The sequence below is a fragment of the Plutella xylostella genome, chromosome 21, assembly GCF_932276165.1.
Source record: "Plutella xylostella chromosome 21, ilPluXylo3.1, whole genome shotgun sequence".
NCBI lineage: Eukaryota > Metazoa > Arthropoda > Insecta > Lepidoptera > Plutellidae > Plutella > Plutella xylostella.
In genome coordinates, this window is record NC_064001.1 from 8,688,281 (window position 1) to 8,704,916 (window position 16,636).

General features: G+C 34.5%; 1 protein-coding gene across 1 annotated transcript in view; it reads right to left on the reverse strand.

The window, feature by feature from the left end:
• Positions 1–13,505, reverse strand: part of LOC105385429 (A disintegrin and metalloproteinase with thrombospondin motifs 7) — a 92,378-nt gene extending 78,873 nt beyond the window's left edge. Inside the window, exon 1 of the mRNA XM_048628605.1 lies at positions 13,143–13,505. The gene's annotated coding sequence lies outside the window, so the exon portion shown is untranslated. The remainder of the gene's footprint in view (positions 1–13,142) is intronic.
• Positions 13,506–16,636: the final 3,131 nt, after the last annotated feature.

Consider the following 16,636-nt stretch of genomic DNA (forward strand, 5'->3'; position numbering starts at 1 on the left):
CCGCCTTGCAAAGGAATGTTTGGAAGCAGTTTTACGTGTAAATTGAAGCCAAATAAATAAATAAAAGATTATTAAGCCCTGCCACGCTTCAAAATAAATCAATTATTTTTAAATTTTAACATTAAGTACTTATTTTCAATTCTTGATTGTCTTTAATTACCTATAAGTACTTCTGGCGGCCCGCCATCAGTTCATAATTTGTCCGAGTGGCCCCTAGTCTTGATAAGTCTGTGCATCCCTGCTCTACCTAGACAAAACATGAACGAACGAGAGCTGCCTTGCAATATGAAGAGAAGGAGTCGAGGTTATATGGAATATTCGTTTTTCATAAGCAAGAGTGACCCCACCGTTTCGACAGGACATGATGACCGATTACGGATATGTTTTATGGCGAGCTGGAAGGAGGAAAGTGGAAAGTTTCCAGGCAGTAAGTACATTTTATGGAGGTAATTCGTCAGAAAACTAAGGTTACCGGCATAATTCTTAGAATCTACCAGCTGAAAACAGTGCGCCGTTTATTATTATTCAGTCGAATAAACTACACCCATTGGGGTATTCATTACTTGTAGGTACGTTTAGTACGTAGGTATGGGGTATGGGTCCATATTTTTATATTTGAAACCGTCCCATATTAGGTTAACATTCCTTGTTATGTACATAGGTATAAAATAACTTTCTTCTTTCGGCAAGAAGTGAGTGCAGAAAATCCCAGAAATAGGTAAATGAATCTCGCATTTGGCCAGTCTAGACTTGGAAATGTATGCAAACGAACTAATCAGTAATCACCTTTACGGCACTCCAGACAACTATGTCCTAACAGGTCATTGACCTGTGTTAATTGTGCAGTAAAATTATGATTTATGTCTAACCAGTAACTACTTCAGAACCATTGAGTTGGGATAACACAGTAGAGCGTTATGGTTTGAAATTGCTCAAGATTTTGGGAGTAAGCCTAGAACGAGTCTTCTCGTTTGTAAATGAATAATTAGAGTATTTTTGAATACTGATATTCAGCGAATTTTTATTAATTTATTTATTTTATATTAATATAGTTTAACGGGCTTCAAACGGTTGTAATATTAGTCGAACTCTACTGAAGTAGGACCCTTACATAACAAGCCAGTGGTAGGAGTGTTTACTCATTGATAAGGAAGCTCGCCTTTCTAACGTTCGATACTCTGCAAGAGTTTAGTTTACGAATACTGCTCTCACATCGATTAATATTTATACAGGGTGTTGCAAAAAGGGTATACTAAGCCGAAACCAGCATGTGCAGCATGTTATCTAAGTCCGAAACTGAAATCAGAATTTCAATATTCGCGAAAAAAAATATTAATTCTCCATAGTAAAAAGTCACGTGACCAACTAAGTTTTTATGAAAAGTGAATATATATCTATATCTAGTTCTTTTTAGTTTTTTTCGAAATTCTGATTTCAGTTTCGGATTTAGTTATAACATGCTGCACATGCTGGTTTCGGCTTAGTATACCAATTTTGCAACACCCTGTATTGTAAGTGACATTTTAAATCGTATTAGATGAAAAAAAATCACATTGTTAAGAAAAGGATAAAATTAATATTAAAGGAATTACAGTATGCGAAACGAAGCAAAATGTAATAATAACGAAACAATCTCTGGTTCAAGCTATGTGTTTTGCGAAAGCCTAGCTAGAGCATTCCAAAACAATGTTTTGCAGGAGGAAATCGATTGAAATTGGCCAGTTTCTCACTTGAGTTAATTCCAAACAATGAACTTTAACTGTGGGTCATAATTAAATATTGCCTTAAGTTGTGAAGCCTACGGTAAGAGTTCATAATTACGTACCTACACATAAACACAACCAATATCGTACACATCGATTAAAAGTAAATTACACACGTACAAATAGTTGGCCATAAATTATCAAAAGATAATAAGTACTGATTTATTTTTATCATTGACCTGAGGGTCGACAGAACTATGTTTCATTACAAAATGCAATCCGAAGACAACCGAGACATTAGAATTGAATATATTATTTATATTAACTAAGTTATATTATTACTTACGTTTGTAAAGTAACAATATCATAATCGTATGTATATTTTTAGAACTTTTTTTAACACAGCAGCAATTTGAATAATCCTCTGTTCCAGCAATGACATTATCAGGTAGGGGAATGCTAAAATTAATTAGGCCACTTTAAAAAAATAATTGGAATTTAGTTGCATTTAAAAACATAATATAATAATAATAATTCTGAAAAGAGTGTCTGGATGAATGGCTAGCCAGATAATTAACTCAATAATCGGCTCATGCAAGTTCAAGGACTCTAGAATCAGATAAAACGATCAAATTCTGTCTCATTCAAATGTCATCAATCATAGTTACAGCACCGACTACCAAATATACTAAAAATGGGCGGTCCAAATATCATACTGTATGAATATGATGGATGTGATCGATAAATCGAACGATCATAGAATATATTCTACTGGTTACATGAGGCGCACTCTAGTTTAACAAAAAACAAAATAATGGGAGCTGTCGTGCAATCGGTACGTTTAATTTTAACGATTATAACGAAGGTCCAATATACATATACAGGGTGTTGCAAAAAGGGTATACTAAGCCGAAACCTACATGTGCAGCATGGTAAATTATGCAACAATAATAAATAATATACAAATAATTTTTGCAACACCCTGTATATAAGAGCACAGCAGCGCTCCAAAATTGCACTTTGCTGTTCCTAAGCTCCTGTTGTGAGCAAACTCCTTAGCATTGACTAAAATACTTAACTTATAGGTCTATGCTGTAGGTATTGTTAGTCTATGCTCCTTAGGTGACTATTCAGATTGGTAATTAATATAATAGTTAAAAATCCGATGGCGATTGAACAAAAATAGGTTTAAATTAAGGAGATCAACAGTGCTCTAAACTCCTGAATTTTTCAGAGAACACTAGGCTACGTATTTTAAAAAACCTGCTAAATTATGTTTTTTTCCACAAAACAATACTGAATACCTACATAAAATAATCATGAAATCAGGAAACAAACCCACTGTAATGTCTACTCCAAGCATTAGTTCTAAAACACGATGCTCAGAGATAGGATAAAAAGTAATCTGTTAGTTTTTTATCTCGAGATCGCGCGGTCTATCGACCTTGTGAAGGCCAAATTACATAATGCTTTTTGCCTGCGGTCATTTTCTATGTGTGTTTGCTTTAACTGTAATTTATGTAGATGTATTAATTGTTTTGTGTGTTCTCTGAATGAATGAATATGCAAAAATCAATCGTCTGTTTCGTTTTTTTTAAATATCGGCTTAATTCGATTGATCGTGTTGGAATTTTGAAGTCATTTATAGTTACTTTTGTTAGGTCGTTGTCCTTTTAGGTAATATTATTTTATGCCAATTAAACTTTTTTTAGCACGACCTATGGCTGGTTTCCGTTTGCGGGGTTCGAAACATTACAAGCACTTTACTGGAACAAGTACCTTTATTTAATATTTATACACAAATACCGGTTCGTATCATGTACATAAGATAATTTATCTAATTCAAATTAAGTAAAATAACATAGGTACTTATTACTTTATCAAATACTTGTAAAATGGCGATAAGTTTGAACTCTACCTACCTACTTCATGTCTCATTCATAACGTTATTTTAAGTTAGAAGGTCACCGATATCCGACTAGCTTATGAATGAAATTATAAAACGAACTTACTTATTGTAAATTTAAATTACACCGCATATCTTATTCTAGACAGTAGATACATTGGCATTGTGAATTTTAAATGTAGTGAATATCATCATCATCATCAGCCAATAATCATCCACTGCTGGACATAGGCCTCTCCCAAGGAGCGCCACAACACTCGGTCCTCGGCCTTCCTCATCCAACCACTACCCGCCACCCGCCTAAGGTCGTCAGTCCAGCGAGCAGGAGGGCATCCCACGCTGCGTTTGCCTATTCGTGGTCTCCACTCGAGAACTCGTCTACCCCAACGGTTATCGGTTCTTCGTAGTGAATATAGTACTAATCTAATGATAAACATCTGCCTTAACATTGCTTAAGAATATACCTATTTCTGCACCTACTTTTTCTAGTTATATTATGTTATGTAGGTGGAGATTTTAGTTTTTCCTGCACAGCCCAAACCCGAGAACAATATTTTATAATTTCAGAGATAGGTAGGTAATACCTATATACGTAAAGATTAGCTCACTCCAATTCGATACTGCTCAATGTTTTTGTGCAATGTGATCTGAAAATCATGATGTTGTTTATGTAACAAACAAAGCAATGTTTTCTTGAAACTACAATCATCTTTCCTTATCTTGTTGCGCCCCTAATTATTAGCAGTTAACAGTCAACATACTGATACTGTTTTACAATAATAAATTTAAATGGCTATTTTGATGATAAGCTTTACAATTTTTACAATACTGTAGAAGTAATTACTCAGGTGTCTTGAAGTGGCTGATTTGCCTGCTTTTACTTTTAAAACACCCACTCGCAGATAATGCGTTTAGCATTAAGTCGACCCTTTGTAATTTTATTTGTAATATTTGTACAATAAAGAGTTAAATAAATAAACTTTGAAAACATCTCCACGTCTTTTTCCAGAGTTGTCAATCGCATGATATCCAGTAGATACCTACTTCATAATATGCTTGTGTGTATAAATAAACTGTTTTATCGCAGTTTTTTGGCTCAACGCTCCCGCCATGTGTTTCTTGCCGTGACTTCGGACAAGTTCAGGGAAAATCGACATTTTGATTGATCTCCAAGAAATAGGTCAGCAGAGTTTGTTCACTGGGGAACTAACGAAAGCTTTTACGTATATTTTTATTTTCTATAACTACCGGATTTTCTTACAGATACTTAGGATGTATTTCCCTAGTCTTATTGAAACAATGAATGGTTGCACATTGCACACAGAAGTGTACTAGCAAATAAGTCAAATCAATTAAATATTATATTATAACCTACAAAAATGCCGGCCGGTGAACGCTTAAAGCGATTTTTCGTGGCTACCTAGTTAACGACTAAAGCTGAAAAATATGTGAAAGTAAGTAAATAATTTCCTATGTAATCGTTGAATATCTTCTCTTTTTACCTTCCAGGAAGAATAATAGTTAAATAGGCCGTGTGTAAAAGCAGTCCAAAATTATAATCGTAGGATAAATGTTTACCGCGCAATCGGGGCAAATATGGCCGCCGGTGTTAGTTTAAACAAGAAATTTGGGTTAGTTTAACAGACATTTCCCGATTTAGCTCCAAATGACACACATTACTTGTCGGGATCACACCATAATCACGTACGGCCCAAATGTGTACAGATTCAATCGCATGTCACATCTGGCTATGACGTGTCCTATTTGTCGAATCTATGACGGTTTTGTGTAAATTGATACAATATTTTAGTGAAGAGAATTTCTAGAATTTTGAATATGGAATGGTTGGTACCTAGATGAAATCAGGTCACAGATCTCGTTTGTTAGTGTTAGTGTTAGACTTGTGAATAGGTACAACCTGTTTACATCCAGTTGGTTACTTTGGTAAAACGTTTAGACTACGGTACGTTGACTCGTGTCTACACATCCATCCATTTGTGTGTATCATCGGAAATCAGTGAAAATTGTAAAATTTTGGTCGTTTTGAGCTATCAAAAATTTGTATTTGTCCAATTAATTTGTAACTAGGTACCTATATATATTCTACGTTCCGATTTACAAATCTATTTTGCTATTTTTCTTTTTCAATAATAATCAAAAGATAGACTGATAACTTTGGTTCGATTGTTATAATAATAGGTTAGCGTCAGACAATAGTCGGTAGACATAGACAGTCGGTCTGGCAATACTGTCACGTATTATGGCGTAAGTACAACAATTTTATTTAACTAACCTAATATTTAGATATTAGGTTAGGTGAGATGCAGTCTAAAATAATGTTCTAGACTTCATGGCTGCATCTCATTGACACTGTGTGTTGTATCATAAATATTACGAAGCTCTGGGTTTTTTTTTCAAATTTATTGTTGTTTTCCTCTTCTTCTTCTACCGTATCTTCACTACTCTCTGTGGGGGTGTATCCACTGCGGGTTCAGGCTTCTAGAGTGTTCAACCTACCTACCAAGACATGCAGGTTCTCTCACAATGTTTTCTGCCACCGTAAAAGCGATTAGATTGCGTTGCGCTTAAATTCAAAAGAACTTCTTTCTAAATGTCAAAATCAAAAAAAGTGTTTTGTGAGTGTGTGATTTCTTAATTATTTTGAGACTGAAGAACTATTATTAATAAGGAAATAATTTAATCATTAACTTACCGCTGCTGCCCTAAAATTTACTTACTGCACTAAATTAATATACCTAAGTATATCATTATTAATATACAGACACTTACTTACATTGATTCTTCTACTTAAGCATAAGTATTATTAATATGTATTATTATTATTTATAGTGATCTATCTATAAATATATATATATATATATATATATATATATATATATATATATACATATATATATATATAAATCCATATACATTTATTTATTATTATTATTATCTATATTTTAGTTTAGCTATATTCCATAAAATGTTTGGTTAACTACATATTACTCCATACCCAATACCCAACAATACATATTTTATTACTCAGTCGATTTATGTTTATAAATAAGAATGCATGTTTCTTTGTTTTTAAATACCAAAATGGTTAATTTTTTGTTTAGAAGTTATTTTAATTTAATTTAATTTTATTTTGTTACTAATGAATATAAGTCAACGAAAAATGATTAGTCTTAGTAATTTAAACATTGTTTACATTTGTTTTTACTGTAAGTGCTACCTACCTTCTTTGTTAATATTATACCTTTTATAACCGGTACACCGGCATCCACGACACAGGCCGAGCCTAGTGTGGAAGCCACCAAAACTAGTAAATTTACTAACTCACACACTTCCAATTTAATTTCATAATATTGTACTTACTCATTTAAATTCATAGGTGTTTAAATAAATATTTTTGATTTTGATTTTGATTTTGAGTGGAACTTTTGCGGCGGGATTCGAACCCGTAATTTTTAGGTGGCCAACAGAACATCACCTGATTCTGCATGATACGTATGTAATATTGATTTCTGTGGTGTCAGCAAAACTCACTCACTTGCGATTGACCCTGTTTTACGGTAATTCTCAGAATTAATCATAAACATAATTATTATGATTTTGCATTTAGCACAGTATTAGTGGGGCAACGAGCTAAAAATATAAATAAAAAAAACAAATGTAAGTAACTACCTATTATGTATACTTTCGTAAAATAGAAGTAGAGATCTAGATATATTATTAGCAGCCTGTCTAGCTAGACGCCATTGACCATGTATTTTCAACTTGGCTGCATTGCGTGGAGTTTATATACAAATAACATAGTTTTATATTTTTTAACTGCAAAATTTGCACATCACTTTTGGGGTTTAGATACTCATTTATCTATAAATAGATACCTACTTCTATTTTTTATAATCAGCATAATTTTCAACAGCTACTGTAATTCTATTTTTATTCATAAGATTCTATCACAAATAACTTATTTCTTTCGCCTCGTCAATTCTATAGGAACGTAATATTAATTATAAATCAATACATAACAATATGTTACTAATTAAAATTATATACCTCTCCTTAGCTTTTTTTATGTCGCAGTTCTATGTAAGTGTGTTTTTTATCTGTCTGTTTTCTTCTGATGATGATAATGAAAAGAAAAAAATAGAAAGATATAATGCTTCATAAAGGATAATAATATAAGTACTTATACATTTTATTCTTCCAACGTTAGATTGATATAACAATGGATTTTTTTACAAATAGGTACATATTATAAAGTACCAATATAGATTATTCAATTAGTCGAATTGTCTGGAATTCGATCAAGCTTAAAATAATAATTAATTACCTACCACTAGCCAACACTATCAATATTATTTTTTACAGATCGAAATAAAATAATTACCTAATTAGTCAACATAGAATTCAATACAATACTAGTAGCAACCCTAACGATCCTCTATTATTATGTGTTGGTACTCTACCTACAGTGGATAAGATTATGAGTGAAGATCATTAACACGGGGTCATCGACCTCTTATCAGTGTTACACTAGCTCCTTCCACTGTAACTCTACTTGCTAACCTAAGTAGTAGGATAACACTTAACACAATGGCGCGAAAGTACACTTTCATTCGGATAATTCAGGACTTTCTTAGGCTCTAGCGCAGTTGAACTCAGTTACGGAAAAGTTGTTATTTGATTAATAGGTACTTAAACCTCCATAAAATTATCGAAATGTTTGTCAACCATAACTTATAAGTACGATACGACTCTACATTCTACATAGAGTGCCAAAGAAATATTTTTTGAAAACTGAAATCGACAACAGCAACTTTTGGTCATTGAAGTTTTAAATTTTGAAAATCCATGCTATTCATTTTATTCAGACAACGCAAAGAGTGTATGTAGTATGTATAAAATAAATAGCATGGATTTTCGAAATTTAAAACTCTAATGACCAAAAGTTGTTGTTGTCATATGTATGCAGAAAAACTAAGATGTCCCTAATTGTTTGCACTGCAGTGTATTTGTAACTAAAGTGGGTGCTTTCTTACTATGCACTCAGGATGTGGCACTTGCTTACTACAAAGGGGTCTTATTTCAAGGCCTTTCTTCATACGACATTGATCCCGTGTATTGTAGATAGGGTTTCGATGTTAGTGTTTTATTTATGGAACTTATGATGAGTAAGTGTGTTCTGTAACATAATAATATAATGTAGGTAAGTATAAGTAATGGTAGCAGTTCTGAAGGCACTAAATTTCATCACGACCCATCACGTCCCCACTGCTGGGGCACGGGTCTCCTTCCAATGAAGGAAGGGTTTTAGGCCTAGTCCACCACGCTGGCCAAGTGCGGGTTGGTGGACCGTTCGGGTTGGTGGACAGTGCGGGTGGGTGGACTATTTGTTTGAATTATTTGTAAAAAAACACTTCACTAAATTTAAATTTAACCCAAAATTATTTGTAAAAAACACGCTACTATCGAGTGTTCGCGTAAACCTTATTTGACACTGGCTTAGTTTGACATTGCTAAAATTAAATTTGGTGCCTATAGAATCGATATCAGTTAGAAGTCATGGACAATAATAAAATTATTAAAGCATTTCTATTTGCGCTTGTATAAAGTATTAAATTGTGCTAAAATAATGTTGTGAGAGGTAAATGTACGAGTTTTTTTTTATTCTGTAAGATAAATAATTGCAGCTACAGAATACGTATGTACGCAATTACATAAAGTACCTAGTTATGTAACTAAAACCTATGTGCATAGGTTAGTTACAGAATACAGTAACATAAAAACCCGCCTAACCTACGTTTCCCGGCCCGAATAAAACCGCCTATCTTATCTCGTAGTCGTAAAAAAGCAATTGTAGTATTCAATAGGAGATTACATCTGTCTGAAAGCCATAGACAGTTTTGGATGTTCGACCTTCGCAGAGGCCGCGTGCGATCGACAAAGGCATCGGCATCGGTTCACGGTTATGGTCACCGCCTGGAACTATAACACTCAAAATAAGGAATTTTGTGTCATAAACACGGTTATGATCTTAATCTTTAAAAATGATTTGATTTTTTTATGTTAGGTATTTTATATTAATAATTAATCATTTTATTTTAATAAATTTTATTGCATTGTATATAGGTAGCTAGGAACAGTTATAACAATTTGAACTATGTTGATTTAAACCAAAAAATATGATTGACCAAGAGAGCTCACGCTATTTTATCGCGAATAAAGCCTGATGTCTGTAGACGCTTACAGTTTAAAGACTTAAACAATTTTATTATAATATATCTGCCCCAGTCGGGGATCGAACCCGGGGCTCTTAGGTCAGCGGTCCGAGTAACCACAGCGCCATCCGGTCCCATAACGCGTGCAGATAGAGAAAAAAATATTATGAGACAGAAAACTTTTTGATAATCGTAACTACGAATTTATTACTAAAATAACTAAACATACGATTACATGAGTCCACCCGGTATTTACTCGCGTTAACGTAAACTTTTACAAAAAAATAATATATTGCATGTTTTTTTAAAAAAGTACTTACCTACAGCTTAATAAAATTATTAGTGTTAGAAGGCGTAACGCGAGCGCGTACTAGTTTAATACATTTTACTAGTGTCATTAAAGTGACCTTTCTAGCAAATTTTAGCCACATAAAGATGGTACTTAGTTTAATTATAATGGACTGCCATAGAGCATCTACTAAGTAATTAATAAAAGATAAAGTGTAGTTCACACTCGCAGGGTCAAACGCGATGACTGGACGCTGCCTTATTCTGAGGCCCAAAACTAGAGACGTATGGCGTAGCCAGTGCGAAAATTAACAAAACGACAATTTAATTGATATAAACTATTGTAAGTATTTGTAACGAGGTCATATCTATAGTTTTTTAGTACTTTTATTCAATATTCGTACAGTATAATTAGGGTTCCGTAGCCAAAATGGCAAAAACGGAACCCTTATAGTTTCGTCATGTCCGTCTGTCCGTCTGTCCGTCTGTCACAGCCGATTTACTCGGAAACTATAAGTACTACAGTGATGAAATTTGATGGGAATATGTGTTGTATGAACCGCTACAAAAATATGACACTAAATAGTAAAAAAAAGAATTGGGGGTGGGGCCCCCCATACATGTAACTGAGGGATGAAATTTTTTTTTTCGATGTACATACCCGTGTGGGGTATCAATGGAAAGGTCTTTTAAAATGATATAAAGTTTTCTAAAAAACATTTTTCTTAAAGTGAACGGTTTTTGAGATATCAGCTCTCAAAGTCGTAAAAAGTATGTCCCCCCCCCTCTATTTTTATAACTACGGGGTATAAAATTCTAAAAAAAATAGAGGTGATGCATGCTAATTAACTCTTTCAACGATTTTTGGTTTGATCAAAGTATCTCTTATAGTTTTTGAGATAGGTTGATTTAACTGTAATTTTGGTAATTATATTTGCTGCTACGGAACCCTTTGTGCGCGAGCCCGACTCGCACTTGGCCGGTTTTTAAATTAATTAATATCACTTCTGTGCTTTTTTTGACATTTTAAGTACATAAATATGTACTTATGTGCATATGTAATATAATATACAATATACATAGGTTTACATATATTTTGGAAACAAAGGTCTTAACCGTGACTTAAGTAAAATTAATTGATAAACTATGAAAATGTTTGCTAAAAATGTCCAATGTATAAAAACCTGTTCATTTAGAATAATAAGAAAGCCATTTGGACATTTTTATCAGGTCTCGATCCGGCTATTTACATAGAATCATAATTATTTTTTTCGACAACTTATTAAATTTTGTGCTTATATTTTTAGATCATTTTATGGTTAACATATTCATTAAAAAGTAATAGGTTAATAGGTTAGCTCGCCCATATCTTGTAAAGGTTTGACCTTTTGGAATGTTTATGTACACAATAGGTATTTTTTTGTATGCTTACCTAGCTATAACTAAGTATGCTGAATTAAATAATATACTTTTAAATAATTTATTAAATAATTAAAATATATATACCTTACTAGGTAATTTTATAAGTTTTCTGACTTAATGACCTAATAAAAATAACTGCAGTTCAATAAAAACTGAATGGAAAAATGGTGAACCAAATAGCTGGACTGCTAATTAGAGGCACAACGGGGAAAATTATCACCTTTTCTTACTGACTAACAAGGTCGTTCACCTCCACACTTGGACTTCATCATCATTCATCAGCTAGTGTTCGTCCATTGTTGGATATGGGCCTCTCCCAAGCGCCACAACACTCGATCCTAGACCTTCCTCAACCAGCCACTACCGGCCACCATGATGTGTCCCACAATATGGGACTTGGGTGGGATATCGAAATTATCGAAGCACCATTTTTTTAAAACAAATATTTGGTTGAAATTTTGAAGACGAGAACTTTGGTATTACAGAACAGAACTGCAGACAAGGAACATTAATTTCACTATAAAATTTAAGGTTAGGTAGATACTTGCATGTATGATTATATCAAATGTCATAGTTCAAGTAGTTTACGATTAGGCTTATTTCTGTGCTTTCCCACATTTATCACGCAATAGGTGTATTAAAATATTTACAAGCTATCGCATGGTTATGAAACCAACTCCATGGAGATATTTAAGTACATTAAAACATGTTTAATGTAATAAGTAAGTCTATACATACCTAGTTAGTGAAGTCTCTAACATATCAAGATCTTAATTATTTTTTAACAGGGATGAAACTAATATTTTTATTTCAATATTAATTAATCACGTTCATGAAGCTAACTAAGTTAATATTTACAGAAAAAAATCTTAAACATACTTACCTAAATTTTCATAGCGTAAAGAAAGTCATTTTGGTCTATTCTTTTCACGGCCTTGATCGCGACTGAATCGTTACAAGAACATACATTTTGAACATTTTCATGATTTTATATCTTATAAAGAAGTCAGTATAGTACCAAGTACCAACACATAACCTATTTGTATAGGTTAGCACGTCTGGTAGCATACCTACTGGCATTATAATTATTATGTCTTTATCATACATTATTCAGTGTCACTATTTCATTCATGCTTAAGCCGCTATTTTGTTCCTACCTAGCTTACTCTTGCTGCTTATAAATTTTTTTGAAACGTGAAATATTCACACATTTTCTTTGTATGAGCGACTAGCAAAATATACCGGCCGGCTACTTGACTAAGCTAAGGTACGAATATTTAAACAGTTGCTGGATCCACGTTACGTTCATGTTTGCACAATTTTACCTAATCGATAATTAATGCAGCACACCCTTCTATTGGCTTAGCCTAATCACATAGACACCTACATTTCGAACACGAACCATCGAAAATTTGGAATAACGTAATCCACACATCTTTACAACCGGCGGAATAAATTAACACTCCTTCATTTATAATTCGCACACACGTGACTGTAAGTATTTTACCAAACTACTCGCATGCAGAATAAATCAACCCTATACTGTCTATGTTTGACGCTAAATTAAATCTGATAAAAAGAGGTACTCACGTGTAATCAGTAGTCCATTTTCCAGCACTCGGCAGAATTCACGACAGACTTTTCTCCGTTAAAAAGTGAAATTACAATTTAGTGGCGGGAAAACACTCGGCGGGAAAAACGTGGTTCAACACAGCGAACGCGACACGCGAGTTTGAAAATGGAAGACAACAGAAAAGAGTTCGGTAGTTTTTTCTTTTTTAGAAAAAATATAGGGTGTTGTTTGTGATGTGAGCGGCGGAGAGGAGCGCGCGAGTCGGCGGCTGGCGAGCCACTGCGGCGCGCGCGCAACACACGCTTCCAATTTTAAATGTATCCGAGATGTAAAGTGCGTCCGACGGCGAAGTCGGCAGTCGCGGCCCAACTTCTGCGATCCTCATGCACGTCTACTGCTACTTGCAGCCTGTATGTACAGCTTCCAGTTATTTAGGGTTCCTCCTGAAAACGATCTGTTTATGAAACGTTCGCGATAGCCCCGCTGCTCGCATCTGGCGTGGCGCCGCTGTAACTCGATCTGCTCGTTACACAAAGGGCTGCTCGGTAGCAATAACCATTTGTTTAACATAAACTGTCAAGTAGTTAAACATGGCAATATTTCACTGACAGACTAATGAAACTGATTTGAACATGTGTAAAAATAAACGGTACAGTTTTCCCAGGAGTTCAGTGACACAGTTCTGGCAGGATCAATAATCTAGACTTAGACTAGAACGCACATGTGTTTGTGTTAATTAAAAGTTTTAGTGCTGAGAATAATGGGCACTAGTTATATAGGCGTGAGATGCGTACGCTATTTTAAACCATTGTAAAGTTAAAAATAAAAGCTTTGCTAATAAGACAGTGCGAGCTTTTGTACTCGTATTTTATCTTTATTGAAACGGAAAATCTAACGAGTTGGAAATAAAAGCTGAAATTTATATCTTTAAACTCTATATCTTAAAATGATTGATAACATGTTAAGCTCAAGATACGTACAATATTTTCAGAACTACTACCTACCCAAACATACGGTTTCTAACAGGTGACTTCCGTCCTACATCACTACAGCCTTGAGAATAGGCCCCAGCCCTGTAGGTTCGTAACATCAGTGTCTAAACCCAGCGATGACACACTTCTCCACTTCACTCCAAGACTCTCCCATGGGGGACTATTTCGGCGCCGCGTGACATCACCAGCCATAGACCATTGATTTATCGGTCACACCCCAGACGGAATAACAAATGGGTTGGTAACTTGTTAATAGAGATTTTTTTCAGCACGATTATTTTTATTTATATCGTACTTCCGCGTTTTTGCGCTAAATGTTGAACAGATGATTTGCTGTTGAATATTGTGTGGTTGGAGGGGTGATCTTGTACCAATATTGGGTCACTGTTGGACATAGGATTTTCTGATATAAGGTGTTGCAAAAGTGGTACAGTCAGCAAAAAGGAGACGACTAAGCTGGCCAATCGGAACAAGTAAAACGTTACGTCAGTAACAAAGTTTATATGGAGAAAAAGTTTCAACACCTCTAATTTAAATAAATCCTTCAGCCAAAACAGTTCCTAGTTTATTTAGCACCACTAATTAGTAGTTTCACGTTACACTGGACATGTGAAGGCTGCTGAGACCACCGAAGCTTCGTCGGAGCTTGCAAAGCTCTAGTTGTGTGGTCTATAATCCGTCTGGTACCTTCTGTGGGTCGTCAGCACGGCGGCTCGCGTCTTGCTGTCAACACACTTGATGGCCCGTCAGCCGTGCTAGGGCCCTTGGCGCTTCGGTAACGAAGTGTTACGGTACGGTGCCTTTCCCACCACCAGTAGAGCTTTAAAGCCGCATCAAATGTAGATCATACAGGATCAAAAGTGTTTCGGTACCCGTCCTCTTATCCTGGACATGTTCTTCGATTCGAATGGAGCGCTGCAACTCTCTGTCCTCGGCCTTCCTCATCCAGCCACTACTGGCTACCTGTATAAGGTCGTCAGTCCCGCTGTTCAAATTAAAACTTGAAATTAGAAATCACCCTTTGAAATTCAATACAATCGTCATAATATAATTAATAGGTACCTACTTCAACACTGGCGAAAAGTGGGTGCAGCAATGCACCTCTGCCTACCCCGCAAGGGAGGACATTAGTACAAGGTGTGAGTGTTTATAAAAAAAAATATAAAAAAGGTAGGTACCTACTTCCCGCCAAAAACTTTTATATAGATGTTCAAAAATAATCTCTATAACAAAATGTTCCATCATGGAAGTATGGGAAGAATGAAAAGCTTTAACTTTTAGGCATGGCGCAATAGTATGCCGAGATGAAACTAAGCCCAATCTATAAGAACACCAATTCGGTCTTCGTTCTAAGAAACGCTTAAATATTTATTATAAAATGATATCACGATCGAGCCGCAAAAAGTGCTCAAACCAGTCTTTCAGATGACAAGTATATCTATTAATTTTAAGACAACGCACATACACACCTATTACTGAATGACATACTGTCAAAATACATTTAAATTGGTTATATAACTTATACAGGGTGATACTATATCATTGATCAGCTCAATGATACAGGGTGACACTATATCATTGATCAGCTCAATGACATTGTCAGCTTCTAGTGTCAGATATAAATATTGTATAGTATGTTTACGTGTAATTATCCCGTAAACTGTACACGTCACTGTCATTTGTTTCAGTCATGAAATTTACCGTAGCTGGCTCTGTAAGTTAGAAATCGGTAAACGTTATATTTTAATAACATTTAACTTTATAACTTTCTAAACGTTTTGTATTGAAATAGCTTTTTACCATTGGTATGTAAAATAAACAGTTTGTTATCAATAATAGCTAACAACTTTCTCTATGTGGACAAAAACATTACAATGAAAATGAAGGGCCTAAATGCCAATTTTATTTACACTCGCGAGCAATGAAAAAGTTCCATATTTTTTAACATTAACTTTTAGTGGAAATACTCAGTTACCAAAATCATACAGTAAGTAGGTACCTATATAACTGCACGAAAATAAATCACGATAACATTTCGGTATTGAGTTAGTTAGACAATGGTGGCAAGAAGTCAGAAAAACCAAGTTCTGTCCACGGAACTCTAAAAGATGAAAGATATCATTTTCCCCCGCATTTGAGTCAGAACTTCCGTTGACATAGTTGTAAAAAACTAAATCACGGAACATGAATAAAAACATCACAGCAAAAAGCCAAAAGAAAATTAGCTTGGATTTATTTTATCTTGGAAATTCATAATTTCGTGGCATGTATATTATCCAGGCACCTAATTATTGAATATAAGCTACTGCCTAGGTCGTCCATCAGTCTTGATGTTTTAAGCTTCGTTTCTTCATAGTATTCATTCATGTTTGTAACTAACATAAGTATCTGCATAGGTTTTTGCATAATCAGACCTATTGTATTGAGATGAGATACTCATTGGTTCCATTCTGATTCCGTTTTATATCATTTTATAATAACTAAACGGCAGGGACAACAGGATTATCATCCCCGGAGAG